The sequence below is a fragment of the Schistocerca serialis genome, chromosome 4, assembly GCF_023864345.2.
Source record: "Schistocerca serialis cubense isolate TAMUIC-IGC-003099 chromosome 4, iqSchSeri2.2, whole genome shotgun sequence".
Classification (NCBI taxonomy): domain Eukaryota; kingdom Metazoa; phylum Arthropoda; class Insecta; order Orthoptera; family Acrididae; genus Schistocerca; species Schistocerca serialis.
In genome coordinates this window covers 874,987,834-875,013,485 of record NC_064641.1, presented here as the reverse complement: position 1 = coordinate 875,013,485, position 25,652 = coordinate 874,987,834, and positions in this window count along the sequence as shown.

Here is a 25,652-nt window from a genome sequence, read left to right as displayed (position 1 = left end):
CTGTTGATAGCATTCATTACTTTGTGTGTGAATAAAGAGCTACTTGTGGTCCATGAGAATGATAGTTTCTGAATCTATGCTGAATATTTTTCAATAAATCATTTTCTTTGAGGTAATTCATTATGTTCAAATGCAAGGTATGTTCCAATATCCTACTGTAAATCAGTATCAGTGATAGGGATCTGTAATTCAGTGGGTTTCTCCCATTTCCTTTCTTGAATATTGGTGGGTCATGAACAATTCTCCAGTCTTTAGGTATAGATCTTTTGTCAAGTGAGCAACTGTATATGATAGCTAAGAATGGAACTATTATATCAGCATACTCTGGAAGGACTGGCAATGGCAAGGAAAGCGTTTCTGAAGAAGAGAAATTTGTTAACATCGAGTATAGATTTAAGTGTCAGGAAGTCATTTCTGAAAGTATTTGTATGGAGTGTAGCCATGTATGGAAGTGAAACATGGACGATAAATAGTTTAGACAAGAAGAGAATAGAAGCTTTCGAAATGTGGTGCTACAGAAGAATGCTGAAGATTAGATGGGTAGATCACATAACTAATGAGGAAGTATTGAATAGGACTGGGAAGAAGAGAAGTTTGTGGCACAACTTGACTAGAAGAAGGGATCGGTTGGTAGGACATGTTCTGAGGCATCAAGGGATCACCAATTTAGTATTGGAGGGCAGCGTGGAGGGTAAAAATTGTAGAGGGAGACCAAGAGATGAATACACTAAGCAGATTCAGAAGGATGTAGGTTGCAGTAGGTACTGGGAGATGAAAAAGCTTGCACAGGATAGAGTAGCATGGAGAGCTGCATCAAACCAGTCTCAGGACTGAAGACCACAACAACAACAACTCTGGAAGGAACCTAATTTGTTCACAATCTGAGTTAGAAGATTTGCTTTTATCAAGTTATCTAAGCTGATTCATTACACTGAGGATATCTACTTCTAAGTTACTCATGTTGGCAGCTGTTCTTGATTCAAATTCTGGAATATTTGAGTTTTCTTTCACGTAAAAATTTTGGAGAACCATGTTTAGTAACTCTGCTTTAGTCTCACTGTCATTGATAACATTACCATCACTGTCCCACCATGCAGGTATCGATTGTGTCTTGCCACTAGTGTACTTTATGTAATGGCCAGACTCTCTTTGGACTTTCTTCCAGGTTTCACAATAGAGCTTCATTGTGGAAGCTATTAAAGGCACTTTGGATTGAAATTTGAACTAAATTTTGAACTTCTGTAAAACATTGACTAAATGCATTTTTTTTAAGTTTGGCATACTTTTTTCATTGCTTCTGCAACAGTGCACTGTCCAGTTTTGTGTTCCACAGAGTATCAGTTCCATCTCTTATTAATTTATTTGGTATAAATTTCTCAACTGCCATCAGTACTGTTTCTTTTAATTTAAACCATATGTGGTCTATGTTTACATAGTTTTAAGGAGTGGAGACTGTCTCTGAGGAAGACATAAAGTGAATTTTTCACCTGCTTTTTTGAACAGATATATTTTGTTTTTGTTTTTAGTGGGTTTGAATGTAATGGAATTCAGTCTCACTACACCGACTTTGTGGTCACTATAGTCCAGTTAAAATTACTTTGTGATTGACATTTCAGTGAGTTAAATGCTACAGACCACCACCAGCCAATCATAGCTATTTTTCAAGTGCCCCATGGCCACTATTTTACTTGTTTTGTAGGTACTGGCAGAGCCATCCAGCCTGTCTGACTGCATGCCAGCAACACTACCCTCTGCCACTTCAATATTTCAATTGCAAAGTAATTCTAATCAGAGTGTAATCCCTGTATCCATAATGATGCTTCCCATTTGCTGAGGATTAATTGTTGCTAAGAGGCCAAGTATGTTTTCACAACCATTGACATTTTGAAAGGGCTTCTGAACTAATTATTCAAAATAACTTTGGGAGAAAGCATTTTGTAATATTTTGGATGATGTTTTATGCCTACCACCAACATATCGATGGTTAACTGAAGTCACCACCAAGTATAATTGTATGAGTGGGGTACCTATTTGAAATAAGACTCAAGATTTCTTTTAACCTTTCAGCAAGCGTATCATCTGAATTGGGATGAAAAGTGCGGGAGGAGGTTTGTAAAAGTAAAAAGGAGCCAATTATTCATTTATTCTGTTTGTAAGGTATAATCTCCACCCACACTAACTCACAGGAACTACTTATTTCAATTTCACTACAAGATAAACTACTACTAACAGCAACAAACATTCTACCACCAACTGTATTCAATCTATCCTTTTTAAATACAGTTAACGATTCCAAAAGGAAGTTCCTGAGATGCAAAATATTTTGTGTACACAATGGCATAATGTATATTTTGGATAATATATTGACAAAAAGTGATGGAAATAACTAACACTAAAACTGATAAATGTGTAAGTGAATTCCCAAGTGCAGTGTCCACATTGTCTTATGACTACTCACAAAAAATGATCTTTGATATTTACTACTGCAAAAAGCATGTGTACAAAATGCAAAAGGTTATCATAGCATAACTGTGCTAATGGAAACACCACATGGAAAGTCTGTATATGTAATAAATGTAAAGAGTATAAATTAGGTGTAAAATTTGTGAACAAAAACTGTACAAATGAGGTCATTAGTGAGTTGTTAAATGAGATTAAAGGAGTGAAACATAAATATGAGACACAGTTAAAGCAGAGAACAGAAAAAGTGAACTTAACTTGCAAAATATGTGTGTGAAATACAGCAGTAATGGGTCCACTGGATTTCGCAAAAGTATTGCTGTAGAAGATTCACTGCATAAAAATTTCACCAAAATAGTGAAAACTCAAATTACATGTAACTGGTGCCATAAAAAGTTTCTTTTCATTGTGGTAAAGTGAATCCATTAGTGATGGGGGACAAAAAAACAGTTAATCAGTCAGAAATGTGGCAAATGTAATTCTAAATTATCACCAGCTTGGGTCTCTTACACTAAAGAAACACCAAATTAGCACAAGATCACTTGCAGAGAGGACTGGACCACTCACAGTCAGCAATAAGAAGAGTAACAGCAAGAAACATTTTCACCAGTAATTCCAGTTTCTTCGATGCTAAAAATATCAATTCATCACAGCATCAGTGTTGTTTATTGAAGAAAAGGTCCAAGCAAACTAAAAAAGTTAGTCTTCCTACCTCGTCTATATTATCTAATAAGTATACAGCCCTAGATACAGCTGGCCAGTGTGGCCGAGCGGTTCTAGGCGCTTCAGTCTGGAACCGCGCGACCGCTACGGTCGCACGTTCGAATCCTGCCGTGGACATGGATGTGTGTGATGTCCTTAGATTAGTTAGGTTTCAGTAGTTCTAAGTTCTAGGGGACTGATGACCTCAGATGTTAAGTCCCATAGTGCTCAGAGCCATTTGAACCCTAGATACAGATGGCTAACCACAACTAGCAAAGACAAAACAATACATAACAAAATATCTGACAAAAATCTAACGAGAAAAGTTACAGTATCAAGAAACACAAAAAGCTCTTAATTTATGCTGACAGCCACAACAGAAGCTTTGTGAAAATATACAGTTGGGACAGTCTGTGTTTGCTAAGGTTAGACCTGGAGCTACATTCAACTCTGTGGTAGAAAATTTAATCACAGAAACAAACAAACTCAACATAGGTTCTACAGTTATGCCACACCAACATTGTCATAACAAATGTACCAGACCTTCCAAAGTGGTCTTGTGTTAGTAACAAATAGAGACTATTTATAACTACAAAAAATATGTGAAAAATCCAGTTATGGGATCTTGGTGGATGTTATGGAAATGAACTGGGATGAACACACCCAGAATGGAATGCATGTGAGCAGAAAGGGCAAAATAAGATTAGTGAATGAAACAAACAGTAACTGTGTAGTATTCAGTAGGAAGAAAGAATCAGTTGTCCTAGGTTACAGTTATCAGGCATTTATAGAGGAAAGAAACATTACAGCACCATTCAACCAGTGAACTAGGTGTGAGTGAGCCCTGAGTACATAATGTAATCACAAAAACAGAAAACAAGTGCAAAATGCAGCTGATATTGGCTCACCCATCACAGAATACTGTAAATACCACAGATGGATAAATAGAAAAGAAAGCCAAATATAATTTAGGATGATATATCTGAATGTTCAGAGGGGAGAGGAGAGAAGCAAGGAAGAAGAAAGGACTATATTGGTGAGCTGATGAGACAAAAGGCATGCAAGAGGCTGTAGTGGTATGAGGGAAGGACATAGAGGCAACTGGAGGACAGAGACTAGTGAGGTTTGAGGGCAGATGGGTTAGAGGAATGAAGAATAGGTTGCAGCAACAAAATCGACTTTTAAATGTACTATTAAAATTGTCTGTCTGTCACTTAGTGGTGAGTAGCAGTCTGTCTTAATTCATATTGCTAAATATAGTAATTACTCATATCACCTTTCACATCAGATATAACAGAGAAAATCAGTCTCTAAAAAAACTTTTTTTAAAAAAAGAAATGAAGTTTGAACAACAGTAACATCAACTCTCTTAACACTAAAGCAGCTGAGGGGAGATGGGATACAAAGTACCATTCGAAAGCAACAGATAACAAATGGAACGAGTTTTATGCTAGCCTATTGAGGCAGTTTGATTCCTGTCCCATTAAAGAAATACAGAGAGGGCTAACATGTGTCCAGAGCAGAAGATATAACAAGCTCAAGACTACCCACCAATCCCATCAAACATAGGCAAAATATTCATGATCTAGATGTAACAAACAAGTCAATAAGACTGCATGTTTTCAAACAAAAATATAATTTAGATTCAAAAGTCTTATGACAGAACTTTCAAATCCTTGGTAACACGTCTACAAAAATGGAATATCACAGCTCATTAATGCAAGCAAGGCCTCCTGGAAATTTGTTGATAAGTAGCAAAAAATCTCCACAACTAGGGACAACAATCAATATCAATTATACAGGCCATCATCTCATAAAAGACCCAAATACAAGTCATAAACTTTTTAATGAACACTTCACATCACCAATGAACCTTCCAATAAAGGCAACACACATGCCCCAACGGATATCAAATCATATCACTCAGAGAGTGGATTCTGAACCTGAGGAAGTTAATGAACATGAAATAAGCAACATAATCCTCATGTTTAAGAACAAATTCTCAGCTGGATGGGATGGGATGTCAAGTGCTGTAGCTAAAAATTACATACAAGAAACAGTTGAATCACTAACTTGTAAGCCAAAATATTATAAGAATCACTTATCCAAGGACTCTAACAAAAAGCATTGTTGAATCAGTGCATAAAAAAATGAGGCTTCAGATTACTGCCCAATATCATTGTCCGTATCTTTAGTTAAGTTTTTTGAAACAGCTCTGCTTCCCAAGCTCTCTGTTCACTTCACAAAAAAAACAAATTTCTAACAGAAATACTTTATGGCTTCATGAAAGATTGCAGCACAGCTACTGCAATCACTGAATATAATATTGAAGTGTACAACCTCCAAGATAAAGGCAGGATGACAATAGACATATTCACATATCTTTTTAAAGCCTTTGATTCAGTTAACCATGGGCTGATTTTTAAGGAATTGAAGGCATATAGCGTCACAGACTCATCTGTGCAGCTACTGTCCATATTTTTAACATACCACAAGCAGTGCACTAAACTTTCATGGAAAATATATCATAAAAGCATAGAATTCCAGTCTTTCAGAGATACAGATACTCAGGTGATGCTTCAGGGATCAATTTGGCCCCTTCCTCTCCTTCATTTATGTCAAAGGCATTACACAACCCTTCAATACATACCTAGTAAGATATACTAGTGTTTTTATGAGAAAGACTTTGATGAATTATAGCCTGTTACAACTAAGAGCATGATGGAAGTAACCAACTATTTTCTACACCAATGTCTAAACACTAACACCAACAAATCCCAGCTGCTAAAGTTTAAAAGAATCAGTTTTTATCAAGTTGAAGAACACAATATATGCCATATTTCTCTTGGTGTCCATGTGAACAAAAAACCAGTGGATTGTATCTGATAATGCTGCTGGCAATAGTAGTTCCAGACAAGCCTTAAAAATTGTGTATATAGAACAATTTATGCGTTTCCTTATACTGATATTGAACTGTAGGGGTGGTGCTGTTTCTTCTGAATAGAATACTGCTACTGCAGAAAAGACCACTTACATTAATGAATGGCCTGAGGTCCAGAGAGTCCTGTCATGAATCCTTCATCCAACACAAATATCTGACAATATGAGGGAGGATCAGTGATGGACAATACTTTCATTTGTCCCCTGGTATTGCAACTGGAATGTTGAAATTTCATGATAATATAGTTTGAAATTTGTGCTACAATGTGTATTTTGCTTTCATGTGCAGCTTCACTGACAGAAGCCTGGACTATGAAACAAACATGACATGCATGTTATTGTTGTCAACTTGTGGATAGCAGTGAAGTATAGTTCAATGTTTGTGGGCCAAAGGGCATAAACTAAGTGAATTTCACATGGACATGTGTGGTGTGTACAGGGACTACTGTATGAACCATAGCAGATGGTGTGCATTCTTCCAAGAGAGCTGAGTGAACCTTTGTGATCCACCATGCTCCGGGTGGCAGGTAACCGCTGCAACACCACAGAGTGTTAGAGTGATTGAGGCAGCAATTTTGAATGACCAGCATGTGCCTCTGTGAACCTTTTCACAGCAGTTCAACATTTCCTATGGTTCAGTGCATGTTATTGTTCATGACACATTGAAATTTTGAAAAGTAGGTACTCACTGGGTGCCTAAGAACCTGACAGACAACAAAAGGGCCAGTGTATGAGAGCCAGACTTTCTGAAAAAAATCATCAGTGATGATGAGTCATGGGCATACCACTACACACCCAAAATGAAGCAGGGCTCTATGGAGAGAAACATGCTGGTTCTCCAGTACGAAAAAAATTCCGAGTGACTCATTCTGCTAGATCAGTGCTTGTGACAGTGTTTGGGATATGCTTGGTGTTTTGTGAGTGAACTTTGCTGAACATGGGACCAATGTGAATGCTGCAGCATACATTAAGACTAATTAAGTTGTGTCATGCTCTTTGTGAGAAATGCCACAACATTAATGCTGATGGTATCAAACTTCTTCATGACAATGCTCACACTCATGTTGCTGCTCCTGCTCATGAGAAAATTGTCAGAATTGGGTGGGAGGGCTCAAGTATCCACTATACAGTCTGGACCTTGCACCATCAGACTTTCATCTGTTTGGTCCCATGAAGACATTCCTGGCAGGCCAACACTTTGTGATGTGTGTGGAAGTGAAATCGGCATCTGCAGATGACTATACCCCAACCAAAAGGACTTCAATGAATGGGGCATATTGAAACTGGTACCATGATGGGAGAGAAGTGTTGAGAAGTTGATGACTCTGTAAAAAAGTAGGTAAAGATGTAAGTTCATTTGCAATTTTTTTGTCTACTTACCTACTAAACTTTTTGGTAATTAAAATTATTGTGTGTTACATCCGATCTTCCCTCATATATTCCTTGCATTTGCATAAACTTATGTTTTTTGTGAGTAATCAAAACAAGTAAGCAAGTGCAATGATACACATAATTATGAGGCCAGGAGTAAGGATTACTACTTGAGGCACAGAGAAAAATTAGAAATATCAGACCATAATCCATATGTTAATGAGCAGATTTGGTTCAACAATCTGCCACATACTTTTAAAACTTGTGAAGCAAAGCTGTTCCTAGTTTAAAGCTTGCCTAGTAAATAAGTGTTTGTATTAACTTAAATAATTCTAAGCAACATGACTGCTGTTGGGACATGTTATACGTTAATATAATATAATGAATGTATGTATGATACTATATGTAGGTATTAATATTCATTGCACAGACATTATTGCTTTAACCTAAGCATGGTATCTGCAAAACTTATCAGCTTTGTGGGTACATGCAAATAAATAAATAAATATATAAACAAACAAAAACTGTTCAAACAGAATTACACATAATTCTGTTATAAGTGTCATTGTTTATCTGCTCAAATCACCTGTTGTACCAATGGCGAAGCACAAGAGCTAATTCCATTTCATGTCCTCACAAATTTTAGTCTTAGGATAATCTGAAAAAATTCTGGGATTATTATAAATATAGTCACATGATAATTAATCTACGTACTTCCCTGGGGCAGGCCCAAAGTCACTTCTACATCTGTTGATGATTTTCCATCAAGATAACATGCTGGATGCTCCTTACCAAGAAGTTCTCAGTTCAGTCACACTTCCATCTGATTCACTATATGGTCAGACTTTCGTTACTGAGCACTGGTGTGGTACTGGGTCAAATGCTTTTGAAAGGCAGAAATACTGCATATATTTGGCTGCCATGATCTGCAGCTTTGACAATACCATATGTGAAAAGTGCATGCTGGTTTTCACATTATCATTGTTTGTGAAATTCACACTGCTTGGTGTGGAGGAGTGAGGCAATTCTGTTTGAGATACCACATTATATTTTAGCTCTGAATACATTCTCAGACTCTACAACATATGAATGTCAAGGACATTAGACTGTAGTTTCGTGGATCAGCATTCTTGTAGAAAGGTGTGTCCTATTCTTTCTTCCAACAAATGGGCACAGTTTTTTTATTTGAGAAATCTACACAATATTACAGACAAAAGAAGGGCTGAGATGCAAATTTTTGTACAGGGTGTAACAAAAATGTGAGATACAGATTACAGGACACATTCCTCACACACAGATGAAGAAATTATCTTATATGAACATGGGCATGGAAACACTTTGTTTCCATGTTACAACTCATTTTCTCCAACTCCATAATCATGGGAAACACACAAGAACAGAATGTTAGAATCATGGGGAACATGGGACATCTGGTGTCATTGTACACTGCCAGTGTTTTGCTTCACATGTCCCTGTTGCCGTGTGATGTGGATCATTGCTTGTTTACAGGTAACATCAACTGTTCCAGCAATCAGTTTGACCATTGTAAGCACAAAGGTTACTACATAGAGTTAGTCATAGAGTTAACTCATTCAATAGCAGTATACACAAACACAGAGATGGCAGATGCCCATTTGATATATGGATTACCTGATGGCAATAGCACTCACACTCAATGTTTGTACCAGGAGAGATTTCTTGGACAAAGGTGTACCAACAGGAAAACATTAAACATTGTCTTAGGGATCATGGGACATTTAAGCATGATACTTGCAACTGGGGGAGGCCAAGAAGGATGAGGACACCTTAACAGGAGGTGGCAATCTTCATGCAGTTGACGCTAATCCTGGTATCAGTACAAGACATGTAGCAGCAACACCATATGTTGGCCCCAAGACTGTCTTGTGAGTGTTATATGAGTGTTATATGAGGATTGGCTGCATCCATACCATTTACAGCATGTGCAGGCACTATCAGCAGCTGATTTTCCTGTACAGGTACTCTTCTGCAAATTCAACAAAGTGTCAATCCTAATTTTGGTGCAACAGTGCTGCTCACAGATGAGGAGTCATTTCAGCAAGATCAGATTGTAAATTTTCACAATCGACATGCATGGGCAGACATCAATTCTCACATAACATAACATAAGATGTACTTCATGCATGATCATGATGGAGCACCTCCTCATTTTAGTGTTATATGTTCATATGTTTATTTATTAGCCGTTCAGCATGTTTACCACACAATTGGCTTTGCAAAATATATTTTACATATTTCAGATAAGTATAGTTGTTACTAATTTTTACATTATACATTATGCATACATATACATACATCTTTTTAGTAGTTAGTAAATTGTACATTTTACTCACATAACTTTACATATACATAAATACATAAACTTCTTACTAATCAGACAATTTCAGCGATAATTATAATACAGTTTACATTCAAGAATTAATTACACAGTTTTACACATTTAGTTAATTATAGTTACATTATTTCATTGTTTAGACATTACTATCAAATTACTTCCAAGATATTCTTCAAATGAGTAATATGCTTTATTTTTGAGCCATGTATCTAATACCTCCTTAAATTTAAAGTGGGTGAGGGTTTTGACGAATTGTGGCAGTTTATTATATAACTTTAGACTTAGGTGTTTATGACTGTTGTGCGTCAGTGACAGCGTAGAATACAGTATATCAAGCATGCAGTTGTTTCGAGTGCTGTGAAATGTAAATTCTTTTTCTGTGTAAATTGTTGTATATTTTCTTTTATGTATATTAAGCAGTTATACATATAGAGACATGGATGTGTCACAATGTTTAATACACTGAAGTGCTCCTTACAGCTTTCTCTTGGACCCAATCCTTGTAAACATCTAATTGCTTTTTTTTGCCATTTGAATACACAGTTTGTGCCTGGTGAATTACCCCATAACAGAATCCCATATTGTAGCTGTGACTGAAAGAATGCATAGTAGCAAAGCATCAATAAACTTTTACTGACAGAATTTCTTAATTTATACAGCAGGAATACTACGCGTGCAAGTTTGCCTGTCAGACAGCTTATATGGTCATCCCATGAGAGCCTTTGGTCTAATTTTAGTCCCAGTCATTTGACACTGTGATTGTTAATGTCTGTCAGCTTCTAAATAACAGATGGATGGACAGAAATAGACCAATTGCCTGGCCTCCTCACTCTCCAGATCTAAACACACTGGACTTTTATTCGTGGGGGAATTTGATAGCTTCTGTGTATGGAACTCTAGTACAAGATATTCAGCCTCTATGCTCATATTATGGAAGGCTGCAAAACCATATGCAATACTCCAGGGATACAACAGTGCATACGAGATTTCCTACAATGGTGGGCTGATGCACATATCAATATCAATGCCCATAGAGGGTATACTGAACATTTCCTGTGTGCTGGTGTGTTCTGTTTGTGTGTGGTTCCCATGATTAATGAGTTGGAGAAAATGAGTTGTAACACAGAAACAAAGTGTTTCCAGACACATGTTCATATTGCACAATTTCTTCGTCTATGTGTGAGGAATGTGTCTTGCAGTTTGTGCCATACATTTTTGTTACACATTGTAGAGTCTGATAGAGACCGTATCTGGTCCAGTGGCCTTGTTATTTCAGCAGTTTCTGAATGCCACTTATAACTACTATATATATGACTACTATTTATATGACTCATCTCTACAATGGTTTGAGAAGTAAACTGCGACAGTACACTTGTAAAGCTACATTTTATAATGGAGTTCAGCATCTCTGATTTTGCTTTTCTACTTTCATTATCAGTTATAGCTTTAATGTATGACCAGAATTTCTTTGGGTTTTGTGGAAGATCTTTTAATATGGTTATGTCACTTTTGCTAAGCAAAAATATTTTCTTCCCTTTCTTAACATTTCTTGTAATACCCAGAGTCTTGCACTTACTGATACCTTACTCTACGTTAATTGATTCAATAAGTTCAGGTCTGTTTGTTGCTAGTTGATCTAAAACATTTCCATCACAAGTTTGTTCTCTAATTATCTGCTTGAAGTAATTTTCGAACAAGACATTCAGAATAATTTCACAAACCCCTGTCTCTGGCACCAGTTTTGATGGAATGAGTCCCCCCCTCATCTATACTTGGCAACTTGAAGTCACCCTTTACTACAATGATGTGCATATCTAAACTTTTCTATATGTTTTAGTGTGTAATTTGGTAATCATTGTTGCTACAGTTGCCTCATGGTCAGCGCAAACAGTTTCAAAGTGGACATCCCCAAATGCAAATATATCACCATTTATTTGTTGCCATTAGGTGTGTATACACTAATGAGCTTAAAATATTATGATAATCTGCTTAACAGTGTGTTGGTCCTCCTTTAGAACTCAATACAGCAGCAATTCAGCATGTGGGGTTAGGTTTCTGGAGATACGTGGCAGCACACATCTATGTACAGGTCATATAATTACAGTAAATTATGTTCTTGCAGTTTGTGAACATGAAGATGGTGCCTGATAGCATCCCAATGAGGGTCAGATCTGGCAAATCTTGTGGCCATTCTGACATCAACCTGAGTTCACTATCAAGATCCTGAAACTGTATTATTTCTAGGGACTGTATTTGATTATTCGATGTTGAATAAATATTATTATTATTATTATTATTATTATGCCACTGTAGTGCAATTCTGGTCCTGTGACATTAATGAACAGTTACTGTGTTGGAAGCTGATATCACCATGAAGGAAGACATCCAGCATGAACGGATGCAGGCAGTCTGCAACAACGTTCATGTAACCCACAGGTGTCACGCTGCTTTTGATTACCACGACAGGTTCCATGGAAGACCAAGTGAATGTCACCCATGGCATAATACACTGTCCTGTTACATTAATGTATCTTCTGCTTATGTTTATAATAATAATAATAATAATAATAATAATAATAATAATAATAATAAAGTACACAAAGCAATCACTCATATAAATACATCGTCTATGCCATCGCAATTTCATAAACACTTCTACAACCCTTTAGATCACATAACATCAACAGATACGAAGAAAGTAAATTGGAAAAAGAAAGCACTACATGGCAAGTACCCATATCATCTAACACAGCCACACATGGATCAAGACGCATCCAATACATGGCTAAGAAAAGGCAATATATACAGTGAGATGGAAGGATTCATGATTGCAATACAGGATCAAACAATAAACACCAGATATTACAGCAAGCATATTATTAAAGATCCCAATACCACAACAGATAAATGCAAACAACAAACAGAAACAGTAGATCACATCACAAGCAGATGTACAATACTAGCAAATACAGAATACCCAAGAAGACATGACAATGTAGCAAAAATAATACATCAGCAACTTGCCATACAACATAAACTAATAAAACAACACATTCCCACATACAAGTATGTACCACAAAATGTACTGGAGAATGATGAATACAAATTATACTGGAACTAAATCATTATAACAGATAAAACAACACCACATAACAAACCTGACATCATACTCACCAATAAAAAGAAGAAATTAACACAACTAATAGAAATATCCATACCTAATACAACAAATATACAGAAGAAAACAGGAGAAAAAATTGAAAAATACGTCCAACTGGCTGAGGAAGTCAAGGACATATGCCATCAGGATAAAGTTGGCATTATACCAATTATACTTTCAACTACAGGAGTCATACCACGCAACATCCACCGCTACATCAACACAATACAGCTACATCCAAACTTGTATATACAACTACAGAAATCGGTAATTATTGATACATGTTCAATTACTCAAAAGTTCCTAAATGCAATGTAACATATACCGTACAGATAAAAGGAAGTCACGCTTGATCAAGGTCTGCATCACTTTCCATTTTTAACCAGACATAACATCTGAGAAAAGGATAATAATAATAATAATAATAATAATAGCTTTATTCAACATCGAATGGTACACTGCACATGTACAAATAAACCGTAATGATTAAAGTTATTTGTACAATACACAAGACACATTCTTCTGAATACGTCATTAATTTACAACAAAATTACAATAAGATGTTTACATATTTCTATTCACATAATTTCACAAAGCATTTGTTGTTCTTCATATAAGTATGGTACTCTTCTAATGTGTAGAAAGGGTGTTTTACTAAAAATTTCTAAAGCTGATGTTTCAGTTTAAATGTAGGAAGAGCCATGACTGCACTAGGCAGTGCATTAGCTAATTTTATACCTGCGTACTGAGGCCCCTTTTCGTAAAGTACTGTTCTGTGGCTGCCAATGTAAAAATTTTCTTTATTTCTAGTATTCTACTGGTGGAAATCTGAATAAGTGTTTGTGTGCAATCTTTTCACAAGCAATATGGCTTTTAGAATGTATGTGTTTACAACAGTTAACACCTCTGTTTTTGGAAACAAGTTGCGACAAGATTCCCTATATTTTGCTCCACAGATTATTCCCACACCTCTTTTTTGAAGAATGAGTAGCTTACCTAGATTAGCTTTGGTTGTTGCCCCCCAAATTTCAATACCATAGTCAAGTGAGAGGAGAAAAGAGAATGGTATGCAGTCTTTAGGACTACAGTGTCTCTACTGAACTGGCTAATAGTACTGATTACAAATATATTTTTTTGACAACATAGTTGCTAGGGAGTCAATATATGTGTCCCATTTCAGGTTGCTTTGGATTGTTATGCCAAGGAATTTTACACTAGACTCTTTCTTTACCAATTTGTTGCCAATGTATAATTTAATTTCATTATTCAAACTACTTTTGTTAAACTCCATCAAACATGTTTTACTGGTGCTTACATTTAAGTGGCTTTCATTAAAAAACTGAACAACTTCTTTTGTCACATTATTACACTCGGCCTCTAGTTCATTACATGATTCCTTTTTACACACAATGGACATCAACATGCAATAACCACTCAATGAATGGCAGCTGGCAGCACTAGCAGTGAAGGGTATGTAAAGTGGGTTGGGGGGATGTTGAAAACAGTGGAGTCATCATAATACGGAAATGAAGCAATTTATCTGTCGTCCCAAAGGCCATGAACATTGGCATTTGGGCCAAGTGTGGAAGCACTTCCAAAATGGCTATGTATGTGAACTGGTCACATGCCACTGTGGGTAAAGTATAAATGGCACCGTTCAAAACTGGTGCCAAGGCAACTGTGGTGCACCACAGGCCATAGATCACAGGAGTGAATGATGGCTGTGGAGATATGTAAGGGTGAATCAAAATGTAATTGTCAAGCAACTGCCAGCCCAGATGAACCAACAGAGCCTCCGCAATGACCATTCAGCAAATGTTGTTGCATAAGGGCCTCTGCAGCAGGAGCCTGGTTCCTGCAGCCGTGCTGACTGCTGTTCATCAGCAATGAAGGCTGGAATTTGCACACCAATACCACAACTGCACATACACTGTTTTGTAAACCCTCGTCACCAGTTTTGTAATGGATTCATCGCTACTGCTGATGATGCTGAGCTGTCACAGTTGTTACAGTAGGCCCAGTTTGTGTGTCCGTCAAACAGCTTCTGGTGCAGTACACTGCTAAGACAATTTCTCGCTCCCACTATTTCACAGCTATGCCCCAGAGTCAGGTAACAGGATAGGAGAATGAAGGTCCTACAACACTCTAACAAATTAGTGTCAAAGCCACAAAAATGTGTTAAAAAAGGTTTATTTATCTTTCTGACTTGTTGAATAATGAAGTCTGCAACACTTGGTGTAATATAACACAAAAAAGGCCCTCAATGTCTAAGTGCAAATAGTCGTAGGTAAACATCACAGTACATAGCAAATGCAATTTACAACAACTGTCTGATCACTTCTAAGATTTCATAAAACTACGTTCCCTATCTAAGTCAGCCCTGGACAATGATCTATAACCAAGTGGGCAAGAGCTGCTCTTCTATCTTCTGAGTAAGCTTCTGTTCATTGTCATCTGGTCATTGGCGGATTGTACTCCACCAGCAATTGGCCGAGGCAAAGTAGATATCCTCATCCTCAGTACCACCTGCAGTGCTGGTGGAACTCACACAAGCGGCGAGTCTCTGTGGCTTTGGAATCTGCTTGCATCTCCGTGTCTATTGTGCTTTTGCCCTGGCTGTGTCTTGTTCAGATGACACAGCATTCTGACTGGTGAAATGTGGCCTTTTCATATAAATCATGTTTTATGTTTATTGGACAACAGTGTGAAACAGGCAAGCAAGGAGGGAGTTTTATGGTCTGGGGAATGTTTTATTGCAGTCCCTGGGTGATCTTGTCATTCTGGAGGGTGTAATGCAGGCTGTTCCAGCTCATGGGCTCCATGGTGAGCCGCGGAGCACTCGCTGTGACCATTCGAGTGGGCCTGCACGCCGGCATGTGGCACGGCTGGCTGAGGCAGGCAGCAAGGCGAGCATTTTGATGTGCCAGCTGCGTCTTACAAGATCGACAACCTCATGCTCTTAGCTGCTAAGACGTGGTGACATGCTACACCAGGAAATATGATCTTCAGGAAATAAATAAGAAACAAATGTTTTACAAGAAATTGCATACTAAATTTATTGGGCCTCTGTAGCTTGAAATTTTCTTTTCATTGCAAGATCGGAAATATCAGGCGTCAAAGTGTTCACAGCATTAATGCGGAGGATGGCCTTCACTGTTGCATCCTGAAGAAGCGATCGTTCCTTACTTTTTACTCTTTTCATTGCTCAGAAAAGCTGCTCACATCAAAACGTAGATACAAACAAGCACATTATCTGAGCGTCATTGTTGTGAAGCTTGGGAAATGTTTTTTTTTTCTGTAATGAATGATACCATCATGACAAATCCAACATGTTGTAGTACCTCTCTTTCAACAAAGTTGAATTTTGCAAATCTATAATCTCCAAATGAAGTGATGATGACATGTCATCGGTGGAAACTGAAAAAGGATTGCTGAACACCTTAAGTTCCATTTCCAAACTAGTGAGGTCTCGGAATCATGTTTCAAACGATGTGATGAGCTGCTTTAAGTTTGCTTGGTAATCACCAAAAGCAGTACCTTCAGGTAGTTTTAAAGAAGCAAGACGATTGAAGAATGTTAAATGTCCACTACTCATCTGCCTGTCAAATAAAAATAACTTTTCCATGAACACTTTGATCTGGTCATGCATGTCAACTATTAGCTGCCCTTTGCCCTGCAATGACACATTTAAATTGTTCAGATGCATAGTTATGTCAGCTAGGAACGCCAGGTCTGATATCCATTTTATATCTTTCAGACAACGCATTTCTTCCCCTTTCATTTAGAGAATAAGGGATATTTCCTCACTAATGGCAAAGAAAACATCAAGAACTTTTCCTTGACTCAGCCAATGAACTGTACTGTGGTAAGACATATCCCCATACACCGCTTCCACATCTTTCAGGAATCCTGTGACGCTGCACAAAATTCACACGCTTCACGACATCTTTAATTACACCACCTAGCTCTACTGTTTCAGCACACAGTGCCTCTTGGTGAATAAAACAATGAAGAGTCAAAATGTCTTTCCTGAATTCGTCCCTGAGTTTATTTTTCAAACGAGAAGCAAATCCTAGGTGACGCCCGATCATTTGTGGTGCACCGTCTGTCGCTACAGAATGGAGCTTACCCCACGGCAAATTCATATTGTCCACTGATTCACAAACAGCTTCAAAAATGTCATGTCCTGTTGCGGTGTAATCGAGTGGTACCACATCCAAGAGTTATTCAGTTACTTGCAGCTCCATGTCAACACCACGCACAAAGACTGCAAGCTGAGCACAGTCCGATATGTTGGTGCTTTCGTCAAGCGCTAGCGAAAATGCAACAAAGCTCTCCACATATTTTCCTGACCTGTGTCTTTAAATCCACTGCCATGTCCAGGATTCGACGAGACATTGTTTGCTTCAACAGGCAAACCCCTTCAATTGCTTGCCCCTCCTTTGGAAACAAACATTCTGCAACTGCTACCATGCATGATTTTACAAGTGGTCCCACCGAAAACGGCTTGCCACTCATCGCAATGATGTGAGCGACCCTGTAGCTTGCTCGAATTGCAGATTCAGTAGTGTTTTCTCTGCTCTCATTCACCTGAAAATTATAAACACATTACAGAACACGAACTATGTTGCATGTTTTGATACCCTCCATATTACGAAACCATTTTTAAACTTATGTCTACTGGTATGTCATTCTTAAGCCTGGCTACCACTTCTCTGCGTTCAATGCCTTCTACCTGACTAGTGCTCTGCATGAAGATGTGTGTAATGTCATTGTATATCGTACCTCTTTGCAGCATTAAATACTTTATGACATACAAAACACTGCGGTCGACCATTCCTCTCAATGAATAGAAAGGTATCCTCCAATAGAGGTTCAGAGTCCCCGCGGCTAGTCATAGCAGTCATTGAACATGGATTATTGCGCCAGTTGCGGCTGCATGCGGCCAGGGGGGAGTGGGTTTGCTTTCCCCCTCCATGCGGGCTCCAAGCTGCCAAAGTGAGTGCTCCAGAGTGCTCCAGCTCCCTGCAGCTCTGTTGGAACAGCCTGGTGCAATGGATCAACACACATACACATTTTTCCTTGGGTACCATGTCCACCCCTACATGCATTCTGTTTTGGCACAATGGCAACTAGCAGCAAGACAGTGCAGCATGTCTGCCACCTCACAGTGTATGTGCGTGGTTCAAAGAGCACCAGGATGAGTTTATGATACTCCCCTGGCCACCAAACTACCCATATTTAAGCCCAATTGAGAATCTGTGAATCTGTGGAACCACCTTAATTGGGCTGTTTGCACCATGGACTCTCAGCCAAGAAACCTAACACAGCTGGCCACACCACTGGAATTTGCATGGTTCCACACCTTTCTCGGTACCTTCCAGAACCTCACCAACTCTCTTCCTGCTCATCTTGCAGCCGTTCATGCTGCAAAAGGTTGTTATTCAGGCTTTGACAGATGGTCATATTAATGCGACTGGAGGGTACACTTTATTGGTACTTCATAAACAAGACTGATTTTCTCAACTCTCTCTGCCAGTCACTGGAATGATCCTAGTACGATCTTGGAACCTAGACAACAAGCATCATCCATTCCAACATGCACCACAATCTGCAATTGCTTGTACCCTGTCCCATCAATGGCTTCTTCAACACCAGTAACCCCCCCCCCCCCCCCAACAAATCACCACCATTAATTCTTTAAAGAATCAAACTCTCAAATGTAAAATGTCATATCTCCCAAATTACAAGCTGTACAATGATACCATGCAGTTTATGCCATTTAGTATTATACAGAGTGTGCACAAGGTGATCCTTCCAAACCCTTATTGCCATTCTCTTTAGGGTACATATTAGCACTATGTTCGAACTGCCAATGATTAACAGATCCCTCCCCCTTTAGATTTGTCTCTCCTTTATGCAGGACACAGCAGGTTTCTCAACAGGTGATGTGTGTCCCACAGGCTCTGTTACAGTTTCAGTGAAAGACAGCTCCTCAAACTTGTCGGTTAGGGGAATGGGTCTAATACCCTGAGCTCTTCTTGTTCCCTGCCTCCTCTGTACAGGGCCCCTAAATCTACCACTGACACACAACTCACTGTCAAGAGGATGAGTGATGATAGATTCTGCACTTCCTGCAGAGGATGAAGCATCCATTGAGGAGGATAGTACTTGAGGCACTTATAGCATCTCTGGTACATGACTCTCAGCAATTCACTCAACACATCCATTCCAATCAGCTTCTAATAGCTTGATAGCAGTCAGAGTCATTTTCCTATACTTACTCAGACCCCAGGATGAGAGGTAGCCAACCCATCCTGGAGTCTGACTGCCCTACCCTTACTTCTAGCCTTCTTCAAATATCCCTCTCTCCTCCTTCATAAAGGAAAAATTAGTTCCCAAAGCTAGGAAGTGTCTCATTTTTTATTTTATGTGTGTGTATTGCCATTACTACACATCCCCAGAAGGTATGTACTGCCCATTAATTCTGTCTCTGAATTTAAAAATTTTATAACCACATTGTAATCATACTGCAGGTGTACACATTGTATTCATACTTGTAATAATTTATCACAGCTCAGATAAAAAAATAAATATGTCAAATTACAAAGTTTACACCTCTTAACAGAAACAATTTCATGACACAGTCTAAAGGAATATGTCATACTGCACAATGTTGCGGTACACCAGTTGAGAATGCCTGATCTGTGTTGCCTTTCAATGGAAGCGTGAAACCTAACAATGTGACATTTGGCATGAGAGAATGGGCACACTGGTACATCTGAATGGGTAAAACATTAAAGCATGCATGGAAACTTTACAGAAATGCTTTTAAGCAAGGTAGATTAACGTACTGTAAAGGCACACTGTGGGTGAACTGATAAGTAGTGAAAGAAATGTGAAACAGGAATGCAGAAGTAGCACCAAATTAACTGCAGTACTACTAATATTAATTGAATGAATAGATGTCAGACTTTGAGAGTATTCTCACTTCTCAACTCTTCACTTTGTGGCCTACATCACTTGTGCACGGGCATCCCAAAATATGATATTTCATTGACTGACTGTTTTGTCAGTTCTCACTAGGATATTTGTAAATTATGGATGAAAACACACACAACACTCGTGTAATATTCTACATTATTTATATGAATATAATAGAGGGAAACATTCCACGTGGGAAAAATATATCTAAAAACAAAGATGATGTAACTTACCAAATGAAAGCGTTGGTATGTTGATAGACACACAAACAAACACAAACACACACAAAATTCAAGCTTTCGCAACCAATGGTTGCTTCATCAGGAAAGAGGGAAGGAGAGGGAAAGACGAAAGGATGTGGGTTTTAAGGACGAGGGTAAGGAGTCATTCCAATCCCGGGAGCAGAAAGACTTACTTTAGGGGGAAAAAAGGACAGGTATACACTCGCACACACACACATATCCATCCGCACATATACAGACATAAGCAGACATTTGTAAAGGCAAGGAGTTTGGGCAGAGATGTCAGTCGAGGCGGAAGTACAGAGGCAAAGATGTGTGGCTCCTACCCTTGTAACCGACCCCAGTGTAAAACCTGTCCCATGCACCCCCTCCCACCACCACCTACTCCAGTCCTGTAACCCGGAAGGTGTACACGATCAAAGGCAAAGCCACGTGTGAAAGCACCCACGTGATTTACCAACTGACCTGCCTACACTGTGAAGCTTTCTATGTGGGAATGACCAGCAACGAACTGTCCATTCGCATGAATGGACACAGGCAGACAGTGTTTGTTGATAATGAGGATCACCCTGTGGCTAAACATGCCTTGGTGCATGGCCAGCACATCTTGGCACAGTGTTACACCGCCCGGGTTATCTGGATACTTCCCACTAACACCAACCTGTCAGAACTCCGGAGATGGGAACTTGCCCTTTTGTGTGTGTGTGTGTGTGTGTGTGTGTGTGTGTGTGTGTGTGTGTGGTTTTTTTTTTCCCCCTAAGGTAAGTCTTTCCGCTCCCGGGATTGGACTCCTTACCCTCTCCCTTAAAACCCACATCCTTTCGTCTTTCCCTCTCCTTCCCTCTTTCCTGATGAAGCGACCGTGGGTTGTGAAAGCTTGAGTGTGTTTGTGTTTGTTTGTGTGTCTATCAACATGCCAATGCTTTCATTTGGTAAGTTACATCATCTTCGTTTTTAGATATATTCTACATTATTTATTTCACAAACCAACTTTTGACTGTTATGCCATCATCAGGAACACTCACAAAACTGGGGTAATATTCTACAATATTTATCATTTATTTCATAAATCAGTTTGTGAAATAAATAATCAATAATGTAGAATATTACACCAGTGTTACATAAGTTTTGTTAACTATGTAAGGTGAACAATCTCTGTTTTCAATAGCATGGTGCAAGTTCGTAACAATGCACAGCAGACCAGAATGGAATAGAGCATGCATATAAAGTTCTTGTGCCAACTTTCAATATCTAAACTTCTTTCAATAAGGTGAATTACAAAGCATTTCATGTTTGAAAATATACACAATTTTACGTCAATGATTTTTTATTTTCAGTGCTTTAAAAATACTGCACAGTCATCTACACATAATCATAAATGGAAGTGTTCTTATCAAACCAAAATTGTTAATCATTAGTTTGATGTAAAAATAATTGTGTCTTGCTATGTATGGCATAAATAACTCCCTGGTGAAATGCTTTGTTACTGCTTTAAGATATTACATCTGTGCAATTAACAGAGCAAACATAGTACAGTTCTTCATAATATGCTACAGGCCTTAAAAGGAGCAGACTTTGAGGATACTTCACTGCTCAAGGTCCCATCCAAAATGCCCCTGACCATCTGCATTCTGCAAGGAAGGGACTCAATGCAGTGGTAATAAATCTCTCATTTTTGTCACCTCCTCATAGTAGCAAGGGTGATGCTGCAGAGGTCATCTTGGGCTCTTGGTGCAAGGTCACACCAGTTTCCTGTGCTGGCCATTTCATTTCTACCCATTGTATTTGTTGGAGTTATGGTCAGAAAAAAAGTAAGCTCATTCTCTTTTGCAAAACAATCCTTGCACCATCACCAAAATGTAATGGCGCAGTCAATTGTCATCAATAATGCTACATTATTTTTGTTTTCTAAATTGTTGTAAATTTTGCTATGAACCATTTCAGTATATGCACCAATGTACAGTCAAATTAGCAATCATGCTCCACCTGTGAATGGAATGTAAAGCTATTCAAGTTTGTCTGTAGCCTGAACAAATAATAATGTTCTATTTTATCCATTTGTTCTACTTAGTATTTCCTTGTAATGTAACTAGTATAATGTTTAGAGTGGACAGAAAATCAATTTATGAAATTTCTGTAAGCATTCGAGTGAGATGTGCTTAAGCTGGTACATATGCCAAAATTAAATTCTGATGTTGACAATGGGAACGGCAGAGTAGAAGTAAAAAAGTCATTCTTGAATGGCACTGATTGATGGCAGATGTGTGGCATGGTGGCTTCTGGAGTATGGTATGCCACAGTATCAAGAATCAGCATCATATTCTAGGGAGGTGGCTAATTAAATGTGTTGTTAACATCTGCAGAGTTATTGACAATGCTGCAAGAGAGTTATCTGTCAGTATGACAGCAAAAACTTAGTTGTGAACAGTGCACTGAACTGTACAACAGTTAAGTAATAATCTGTAAAGTCAGCTCTTCTCTTAAGTTTCATTTGCTCACAAATGAATACACTACTAAAATGTACTGGTATTTTAGACTTTTAAGTAGTTGACTACCTCTGTTTCAATCTATAATTTTGTAGAAAAAAAGAGTGTGCAATTGTACTTAGATACGTAATATATTGTTTCAGAGTGAATCATAATAAACCAAATCAAAACAAATCAACCTTGTTACACACAGGTAACAAGATTATTTTATCAAAAAGAATGCACTTCCAGCAAAGATGGTTAGAGCTATTGTAATTTTGAGGAGAGCCCATTAAGTGGAATTAACTGACAGATCAGTGATTGTTCAGTCACTGTGAGAAATATTGAAAATATTGCAAATATTGAATAGATTCCATATGAGTATTTAAAAAGAGCAGGAATAAAATTTTTTAGTATACTCTTGTATTCAATACCTAATTATAACTATAACCACTAGAATTCACTGTTTTTGTTTCACATAAAAGATACGGCATTAATCTCAATCTGAGGGTTACAATGGACACTGCTCTCCACAAACGCTAGCTGACAGAGTCAGTGTTTATCATGGAGCCATTCCTTGAAATCCATTGCTTGCATTCTGGCTTAGCCTTCCAAAACCAGTGGCTCAGAAAAGGCAGTAGCATGTTTCAATTTTACTGCAAATAAAAATAAATGTTGTCATGAAGTCATCACTTCACTACTTTCCACATCTGTGTCCATGTTCTACAAACCATCATGACATGTAAGGCAAAGGGAACTTGCCTTCATGCTAGTTATTTGGGCATCTTCCCATTCCATTCACATATGGAGTGTGGGGAGAATGAATGTTTAAATTCCTCTTTGTCCACTGTAATTGATGTAATATCATCCACATGATCAGGCCATTAGTGATATGTAGCGGGTTATAGTGTAGTCCTAGAGTCATCATTAAAAAGTTTTAATGCTCTTTAAACTTTATTAGAAGGCTTTCTCAGGGAATTTTTCCTCTATATTCAAGTGTCTGCCAATTCAGATGCTTCAGCATCTCTGTGACACTCTGCCATGGGTCAAACAAACCTGTGACCATTTGTGCTGCCCTTCTCTGTGTATGTTCAACATCAGCTGTTGGTCCTATTTGGTATAGGTCCTACACACTTGAGCAATATTCTATAACTGGTCACATAAGTGATTTCCTTTGTAGAGTGATTGCTTTCCTCAATATTCTACCAATAAACTGAAGTCTGATACCAGCTTTACCCCCAACTGAGCCTATGTGATTGTTCCATTTCATTACCCTTTGTTGTATGAAGTGTGCAGTTTTAAATTTTTCAACATTAAAAGCAAGTTGCCAACCTTTGCACGAATTTGAAACCTTATCAGGATCTGACTGAATGTTTGTGCAGCTTTTTTTTCTGACAGTACTTCATTATAGATAACTGCATCATCTGTGAAAATAGTGACATTAATATCAATATTGTCTGCGAGATCAATAATATAAAAATGAACAACAAGGGTCACAACACACTTTCCCTGTGGCACACCCGAAGTTACTTCTACATCTGTCATTGACTCTCCATCCAAGAAAACTTGCTGTGTCCCATCTAAAATAAATCCACAATCCAGTCACAAATTTCACTTGATACCTCACATCATTATAATTTTGATAATTAGTGTAGATGTGGTACTGAGTGAAATTCTTTTTAGAAATCAAGAAAGACTGCATCTACTTGACTGTCTTGATCCATAGCTTTCAGAATGTCATGTGAGAAAAGTGGGAACTGGGTTTCATATGATCGATGTTTTTGGAATCCATGCCAGTTGGCATGAAGGAGGTTATTCTGTTTGAGATACCTCACTGTGTTTGAGCTCAGAATACGTTCTTAGGTTCTACAAAAAATCGACATCAAGGATTTCGGACGGCAGTTTTGTGGATCACTTGTGCTACCCTTCTTGTATACAGGTGTGATTTATGCTTTCTTCCATCTAGTGGGCACAGTTTTTTATTCAAGGGATCTGTGGTAGATTATTGTTGATGAGCTGATGTTGAAATCTGGTGCAGTCCACCTCCTGTACACCCACAAGAATCTCAAGTTTCCCAATAACACTGTTTCCACAGTTATGCAGTGCAGTCATGAATGCTGTATTGTAACCCAGCCTCCAACACCAACATATTATACTCTTCCACAAGAGAAATGGCATAATTATGGATAGCCCATTGGCAGTAACATGTAGCTCATGACTAAACTGGTTCCAGTATCTGACTTTGAGCCCTGTGATGCCTATTGAAAATATTTTATTAAGTCACTGATCACAAGATAATATGTGTTGCAATAACTGTTCTCAGATAAAGTTACTTTAAATCACTGATCTGCAGACAGGTATACAATGTGCTCTCTTAAATTACAGGCTGCTATATCCTGTGACTGACTTCTCGCTGCTGTGGGCTTCTGTTTGAAGACCAGCTTGATGCAGCTCTTCATGCTAGTCTATCCTTCACAAGCCTCTTTACCTCTCGATGTTACTGTGTATCCCTGTATAACCTGCTTACTGTAGCCAAGTCTTCATCACTACAATTTTATTTCTCAGATGTTGGTTGATGAGCTTATCTAATATCAAATGTTAAAGGAAAAGGAGTGGAGATAAACCACCACTTTGTCTTACATCCTGTTTTATTTCAGGAGATCCTGAGATTTCACCTATGGATTTTACTTTAAAGATTGTATTTGTTGAAGTCTGTTAGGTTGAGATAGCTGATCTGATTGTTATCCACACCATATTGTGTAGCACACTGTAACAGAGCAGATTCAGTCAAGTCATATGCTTTATTTACATTTAAAGGCAACTGTGTGAATTGACTGGTGGTGCTGGAGTATCACCTTGATGTTTTGTATTTGTTCTGCACAATATTGGTGTGTCAAAAGCCCACCTGGTATTCATCTAGTTTCCATTCTGCCAGTTGCTCTTATTTGGTGAGG